We start from the raw sequence: 9368 nt of genomic DNA, 5'->3' as shown, positions 1-9368 counted from the left end.
AATCGGACATACGGTTTATGCTCATTAATATGTATTTTTTACAAATATTTTGCTAAAAACAATACATAAATGTGAGTGGATACTACGAATGAGCCGTAAACTCGGCAACTGGCATTCTGAGTTACAGTGTAAATTGTACGTGAAGGTCGTATTCACACATCAATAAGGTGCGACAAGTATCTCATCAAACACTGTTTAAACCAATCAATAATCCTATTGCTGAAGAGGATAATAGGCTTCTACCTATTTCTATAGAATTGTTCTTGTCTTTGTTTGCTTTGGCTAAATCCTGTTCAAGTGGTGGATAACAAAGCATTGTATGTATAACCAACAATTAACAATGAGAGGACATTCCTGAACCTCATTGACTTGGGGATGATTTGAAATGACCGCCAATAGAGGTTATCCGTTTTCTATAAGCTGCATATCCTATCAACGACTGCTATACCTTGTTTAGGACCTTCAAAAGAAGTACCTGCATATGCAACCATGACTGTTTCAAAATGGCCCGCCAAGAGTCATGCAGGTAACTCCGAGGTCATGCATTGAATTGTTTTGAATAAGGAATAATACGGGAATCAGCGCCTTTTGTTAGAAGTCACACATGAGTAAAGTGGATAACCTCTATTATGACTGTTTGATATTTATTACCAGAAATGTGGAAAAAGAGACACATTTTTGTTGAAGGAACAAAGTTCAACAAACCATAACCCCGCTTCTGGATATCGTTTGAAGTCAAATGATAAACTATTTTAAAGCTTATGATATATATTTTCTAAACACGAAATAAAACAAAATTTACCGGGCCGACTTTATGGCTGATTCGAGGTGTCCAGTCACAAATGTTCATAACATTTTTATTTAGAAGAATATTGGATTCAAACTTGGTTAAAGCATTCCTAATGACTTTCAGATAATTTATGTATAATTAATTAGCTAACCACCCTAATTTGCATAATCAACTTGCAAATTATGCAAAGTAGCTGATTAATAATGCAAATAAGAGTACTAGTACGACTAGACTATATAATGCATTAGACCATATTAGAAACACATTTACCAAGTTTCAAGGCAACAGTCTGTAAAATAAAAATACCTTGAACATTTATGCATTGATTTTTATCAATAGGCCTATATTGGCAAAAATACATATTAATGCAATAGGATACAAAGAAAATATAAATTGATTTATTATGGATATTTGCTCCAAACAAGAGGCATATTGATAGGTGTACTTTACCCTACTCAATTAATCTATTTAAAACATGCTCAGAGCATTTACTAATTTCTAGAATATGCCTGGCCAAGATAGTAAAGTGGGTTTTGTTTCATGTTACCTCCTTATTTTTGCATAAATATAAATGACAAAAAAACTTCCTCCTGACAGTTGTTACTAATACTAATTATTTAAAATTTGAATGAAATTGTACATTATGGCTGCATGAATTTATGCAAAGATTCTCGAAAATGTGTTACTTAAGGTATATAGCGGGATGGTAGGAGCCATATTATATTGTTAAGGTCTTGGCCATTTAAATTAAAAAACTGCAGTGTACTTCTTGATATTTATCTATAAGAAATGAGTCAAGGAAGTCAATAACTGCAATTATATTTCCAAAGCTCTTGCAGTGCTTGGGTGAAGGCTAATATGTAAAAGCAACCGTTTTGGGCGTTTTTCCCCTCCTAAGAAATATCATACAAGCAGGCATGAGAATTTTCAGGTTTAAACCTGAATTCAGGGTTTTTTGTTGTCCAAATTTCTGCCCCTTTTTTTAAATTACAGCCCGTTTTGGGCCTTTTTAGCCCAATTTCACACACTTTTTCAGGCTTTTTTCAAACACTTCAGGTTTTTTTAATGGATGATCATTCTCATGCCTGTACAAGCCTTTGGATCTCCTTTACATACCATTCCTCTTGTATGTCAGCTTTATTTGTCTCAATGTGTGAGCGCAAACACCGCTAGGTCTCAAAATAAATCCTGGCTACAGGCCTGATGTACGTGATGGTACTTTGAATAGATAATAATTAGAGATTCAGATACTAAAAGTCAATTGTATCATATAACAAGAAGAGTCTTTAAAAAACACAGTCCACAGATCAGGTGTTTAATTATAGTAATTGCTCTAACTTTCAATTTTCATTTTCATATCTAATACACTCTGCACTGATTTGACAATAAATAAGTTATTTGAGGAGTTTTGTGATTTTCCCGTTTTTTAAAACCAAAAATGCCAATTATTAAAGCAGGTATAACTTTGATAGTATATAAAGTATGAACTTCATATTTGCTGTGGAGAATAGGCTTACATATCACATGTATATTCAATATTCATTAACAAAAAAGATTGCATCTTTATATCTTGATACGATATTTTGAATGATTTTCTTAAATTTCGACCAAAAAAAAAAAGTGTTTAGAGATGAAGATGCTAGGAGGTATAGAAATGAAGGCCAAGGATGTGATTGTACTATTGTAGTATGGACTGATGATCTCAGATGAAAATGTATGAGGTGAATATGAAAAGGTAGTAAAAATCAAGGCTGTGCCGGATGGGACTATAATTTAGATCAGTGATTGTTACAATAATATAAAGAGAAAGATGCTAAAAGTGCCTTAAGGAATGAGATGAAGATCAAGGCTGTGACTGGACCAAGGTATACAGATGAAGTGAGGATGCTAAAACTCACTCACTGACCACAGCATTTCCATTAAAGACAAATTCAAGGTAAACCCCCGGGGTAAACCCTACTTTATTTGAATTGTTGGCAGACTAAAAATACTGCATTTTTAAATTCAACAATTGTTTGACTTGTGTAGACGCTGAGGATGATATACGAAATATCATAACCCTCAGCCAGTTACGAATGGACAGGGGAAACATGCAGGAAATGGTATTTTACAACATTTCTATTCTATCTCAGTTTTTCAGATGAAAAGTTGTAAATTGTAAAACAAAAACCTTTTAAAAAAAAAAAAAAAAACTGCCGAGACGGTCGGTTGAACGAGGACAGGTAAACAACTTTTTTCTTTTTGCCCTATAATGGTATACCAGACTTGAAACAAATGATAAGGCCGTATGCAGACTCCGAGTATTAGACGTATAATATTTGATGTATAACATATCTACGTTATTTAATCTAGCCCCATTCTATTTCCAGTAATGTTTAAGTTCTAACGAATGTTTGATGACGTAAAATCGATAATATGTTACGTATAATATCTGGTAGAAATATATTATCGATTTTACGTCATCAAACAATCGTTAGAACTCAAACATTACTGGAAATAGAATGGCAATAGATTAAATAACGTAGATATGTTACATCAAATATTTTACGTCTAATAAAAAGTCTGCATAGGCCTACTGTTGCATTTCGCACAACAATAGATAGTAGCTGATAGTTGCCCTCGACTTTTTGATAGTTTTACCCTGTGTTGAATGGGTCAACCATTATGCATATTAAACCATGCATAAAAACCAAAATTGTGTTTTTTTTATTCTACCTGTGTTTCATGTCTATTGAGGTCAAGTTAAATTCTTCACCATTTATTTGGCGAACAGGTCACTTCTGGATCTATACCAATTTTCAACTTGGAAACTGGACAAATGAAATTTTTTCTTTTGGGGACCAACGCCCTAACTGAAATAACGAACATTGATTTCTAAGTTTTTTGTGCTATTTTAGGCATGAAGAACTCAATGTTTGATTTAAACACATTTGGCTGTTTAATCGTGTCAATACAGGTAAGCTTGCAAATGCATGTATAAACGTAACTTTTAATAGGCCTATGCATTTCGTTCTTGGTATCTGGGAACTGTGGTTGAAGCAGTATGGGCGCTCAATTTCAATTTGAATGTCGGATTGTCATCAATATCATTCATAGGCTTAGGAACGGGGGGGGGGCTCAGCCCCTCAATAATTTTGGTGCGGGGTCTGGAGTACCTTTCAGCCCCCTCCCCCAATAATCCTAGGTGAAGTTAAAAAATTGTGATAAAATAGGCCCTACAGGGAAAATGTGTTGTGTGACCTACCGGTACCGGGTATATTTGTAATTTTTTTCCTTCAATTTTCAGCCCCCCTAATGTTGTAAATCTTCCTAAGCCAATGTCATGTGCGTGCGTATATGGTCGAATCCAACCAAAAGTGTCCACGGGCCAAAAATAAAAGTCCGAAATAAAATTGTCTCCACAATTTTTTCCTTTTGCCCATTGATTGATGACATATTGGCCTTATAGGAACCAAAAGTGCCATTACTAATCTTGAAAAATAAATCCAGGACGTGTGATAGTAAATGTGATATCAAACCCAATGTTACCTACGAATACCACTAGGATGCTTTCACTATCGCAATACTAATCAACCTAAAACAAATGGAATATTCCCATTAACGCTTTTTTCGTGTAATGTAGACCACAGGGTGTCAGGAAAATGCTAGCTCAACCAGAAAATATTTGTTTTTATTTTTATAACGCGATCAATATGATCTTAGTCAATTTATGCTAGTTTATTTTTGAAAATGAAGTTTAGGTCAGTTTCTGTATTTTATTTATCAAATGAGTATGAATCAATTTACACATTGTATAAGAACGAGTATGATATATGTTTTCAAGAATATTAGGAATTATACGCATACACCTAACGCTTTATACAATGAAAAGGTGAATAAACCCGGGTATTCGTAGGTAACATGAGCGATTTAACAATATCTATATTGAGATTATAGGTTTAAATTTGGCTATTATGGTAATGAATTAATAAAATGGTAGTTTTTTAGATCTCTTTCAGATGGTACGTCCAAATGAATAAATGCTATTACCTTAGATCAAAAATTTTTGATGCTTTTAGCAAGATTTTGACCACTTCATTTTGATATACAAGTAGTTAATCAGCAATTTTACATAATAAATAATTGTTGAATGAATCCGTATATGGGTAATAATAGTGTCCTGGGGTACCGCTTAAAATTTTTGACAATTAATTTCCATTGGTAGGGACACTTCATTACACATGTCATGTGTTATGCTGTATTCGTAAGTAACATTTCAGTATTTGTAGGTAAGAATTAGACTTTTGGTGGATATCGCAATCAAAACTTCATTTTATAAAGCACTTTGAATGTATTATTTTCTTTATGTGCGTTTATTGATACTTTAGACCCTATATTAATAATGTCGGTTCACAGCGGTTGAAAGAGGATTGAAGTAAGAAACAAAGGCACTAAAGTGACTTTAATTTGTTTAATTGCACACAAATCGCTTAAAACCGTTATTGCAGACTTGTGAAGTCCATCTTGGAGTCAGTTACGTCTTGTGGCCTTTCGTTTGAGGGCAACTACAATTAGCTTTATACCAGGGTCCATGAATGTGTTGTCTAGATCATGAGACAATGAGAACAGTCGTTTTTTCCATGGTATTCGTAGGTATTCTTAGCGAAAACGTCAAAAGTTACCTTCGAATAAATCAATTTGGACACAAATTACTCAGAAACCAGAAGGTCGGTAAACATTTAAAATGAAGCACACATGACAGTTGACAAATCCAAGTATTTATCCCTTCTAATCTTCTTTGAATCTGATTTTTCTTTCAAATGAGCAGACCGTCGTCTATTTCAGTACATATTTTTCATCAATTAAGCCGTATTCAGTTTTGCATGGTGGGCGTGTATATGAATTCGCAACTTTCATTGACATATGATTTGATAGCAAACATACAGGCCTTCGTTATGTACCAATATGGGTATTGGCATGAATGGCAGTGTTTCACAATACTGTCATGATGTAAAAGTGTATTCGTAGGTAACATTCGGTTAACGAAATTTACCTACGAATACTTGCTTTTATTGTTGACATCTCAGAAATATTTAAACGCAGGTTATTGAAACTTGGTAGAAATAAAGAGTGTATTACCCTGCACCTATTGCTTAACTATTGTTTACTATTCTCTCACTTTGTGGAAATGGCACAGCTTTTAACATGTATTCGGAGGTAATGCATATTTTTTACCAAACCTACCTTTGTGCCATTTAGAATTTCTGGCAGCTAAACACAATAATAAAGATGTCCGAATGCAATGCATTTCAGTATTGGACATATCAAAGCTTGTATCAATTGCGCATTTATTAGTGATTTCCATTTTTAAAGATATATCTAGTGCTATGAAAAATTGTATTCGTAGGTAATGTAAAAAATACCACTCAAAAAATTATCACAAACAATTCATAATTATGTACAAATATGTGAAAAATTGAACAGGCAATCTTTGAATACACACCTTTCAGGAAATCAATTTAGATTCAATCCAATGACTTCTTTTCATAACTGATTTAGATGTTTTTAAAAATACTTTAAGAAATATTTTGAAAAAATGGGTAAAAATAGCATGTTTTGGGGTCTCCGTGTCTAAGTTTTTCACAGAAGAGGGTCTTATTATATATGGCGCGAAGCGTATGATCAGGGCGAATAAACACAATACAAAAACGAATGCCAATTGATTAATACTTTTAAGTTATGGCCCTGAACATGCCGTGTACACTTTTCGTTGGATTCGACCATATATGCACAATAGATAAAATCATTCAGTATCAAATCGCTCTGTACACCATTTTTTGAAAGATTTGGACAAAACGTATCTTTGTTTTCGAAATGGGTATAAATAACGACTTGTGTTGTGGAGCATACTGTAGTGTATCCTCGTCGCCAGTTGTAGTGTATTTCCACTTAAAGGGGCATTTCGTGATCCACAGCCTCATCCCCCACTTTTCTCAAAAAAGTTGAGATTTTTATATCACTGGAAACCTCTGGCTACATAATGTTTATGTACAAAATATTTCTTGCAGATTAATTCGTTTTGCAAAGATATCGTGAAATTTGAATTTCGTTCTGGTGCACCAGAACGAAATTACAACGCATTGTCTATGGAGCAGTGTAATACACATAATCATGCATAACTCGCAAACGCAAAATCGGAATCAACTGAAATTTTGGGAATAGGCTTTTTTCGTGGATATGTACTGAAAAATGTCATAAAAAGGGATGCTAGGATCACGAAACACTCCTTTAATACATACATTAATAGGCCTATAAACACGCAATGAAGAGAATTTGGTAACACATCATTTGGGTTCAACATCTATATAACAACTGGTTTATTTAACCATATTCACATAAGTTAGTAAGTGTCATCATGTGACTGTTAGTATATACATATTCATTAGTTGTCAGTGACTTATGAGTCATTTACTTGGCTGATGATACCAAGGTTCTATATAGGTTATTATATACCACACATACATAAGACAATTCTTGCTTCACATGAAAGTTAATTCAATTACAGGCCTATTTGTAATTCAAATTAACTTAGACTAACTATCTTTTTTTGTCCTCCTGAAAAAGTTTATTTGTCACGCGAATATTAAAAAACATTGAAGTTTAGTTGTTTTGACCACCGTTACGCGTGCAGTTTCACTAAACATGCTAAACGAACCCTTAGTATACAAACGTAACATTTTGTATTGAACACACTACTAAATAATATCACAAATAGGGTTATAAACCCCACCCAAGTGGAAAGTGATTCCACGTTATATACACGTCTTTGAAGAGTAAAGAATTTTAATAATTATAATGTTACTTTTTTTTCTTTTCCAGACGTGTGTATCGTTCGTTTTTGTCCAGAAGTCATTAATCCCGGCCAAAAACTGAACTAAATGTGAAGCACAATGTTAGCCAACACCTGCTATATGATAAATATACAGTTCATGAAACAAATGCCGTAAAAGTGTGGTTTTTTGACTGTATATCTTCTGTTGAGCGTATATTTATATACATGCATCTTGAATAGCATTATATCATAGTTTAATATTATTAATATGAATTTCATATATTGATATGAATGTGAGCATTACTCCCTGAAAATTAGTTGGCCATACCTATTATGGTTTTTATTTTATAAGCCAAAATATGAATTTAGATGCATATTTTTGAACGAATTATTACAGCTTTAAACTACGAAAATAATCGGCGATCATATAATATTCTTTTGACTTATCCCTTATTTCACAATATTTTTTATTAATATGAATTTTATATATTAATATGAATGTGAGGAATATTCCCTGAAAATTTGGTGGCCATACCTTTTATGATTTTTATTTTATAAGCCAAAATATGAAATTAGATGGATAGTTTGGGAATTGATTCAGACAATCCAGGAAAAAAATAGTTGGCACACTTAGCAACAGGCGACTCGACTCCTCTACTGTCTGTGCATCCTATGCGTGCCTTATCAAAATTGGAGAGGCGAGTGAAACATAATGCAATATATGTGAAGTACAGACTCCCCCTATATCTCACCCTTCCCCACTCCCCATCTTTCAATGTTGGAGGGTGTCACGGACCTATTGACAACATGGCTTGGTCCAACATTGAATTGGGGGAGCGGAGGAAGAGATATACCAAAAGACAGGCAAAGTGTGCCAACCTTTTTTTCCTGGATTGTAGCTTTTAAATACCGTTTGTTTCATTCATTTTGGTTTCGGCAATACAGAGAGTTTACAGAGATCTGCTTCAATAAATACCAATGTATGAAAACACTTTTGTGCCACTTTTTAGGAAATTGAATAGAATGTTATATCCAAATACCTACAGTACAATTAATAAAGAACAGGATTAGAAAAGAGTATGTAACAATTACTCAGTATAATTGTATTGAAGACGAGGGTAGCAGATGCATTGCTACAGGTGACTGTCACGCAGAAGAAGTATAAGCAATAATTAATGTTAAAGACCAAACTGTAAAATGGACTGACTAAACTGTTGATTTCAAGCAATGTCGGATTCAGCTGACACTTGGAAATGTGCTTATGATTTGATGAAAATCATCAATGAATTTTAAATCTTTAGTGTAAAATTTCAAACGAATAATTATGATGTACAATATTTCGTGATTACATCATCATCATCGTGATCATTACATGATTTTAATTTTACAACAGAGTGTGCAATATTTGTCTGTCATGTAACATGTAGAGTGACAAAGAGAACAGTAGGCCTATTTACCATGTTAAAATCATTGACATAGTACATGTATTTAATTTTATAGCACTGTGAAATATGTATTTTTCTTTTAATCTGCTTTAAGGGATCTGAATGAGCGTCTTGAGCGTTTCGACAGTATTTTTTGTGGGACATGAGAGCACATCAGACATATCGAATTGCATTCTGAATACGAAGAATGTCTTTCTGATATCAAATAATTTTCATTTTTTGAAATTCATGATATAATGCAAATTTTATGACAAATTATTAAATTATTTTTGATTTATAAATCTAATGATATATTCTTAAAGTATATGTAGCTGGGAAGAAA

Source organism: Amphiura filiformis, chromosome 3, assembly GCF_039555335.1.
Source record: "Amphiura filiformis chromosome 3, Afil_fr2py, whole genome shotgun sequence".
Lineage (NCBI taxonomy): Eukaryota > Metazoa > Echinodermata > Ophiuroidea > Amphilepidida > Amphiuridae > Amphiura > Amphiura filiformis.
Note: the sequence above shows the minus strand (reverse complement) of the source record.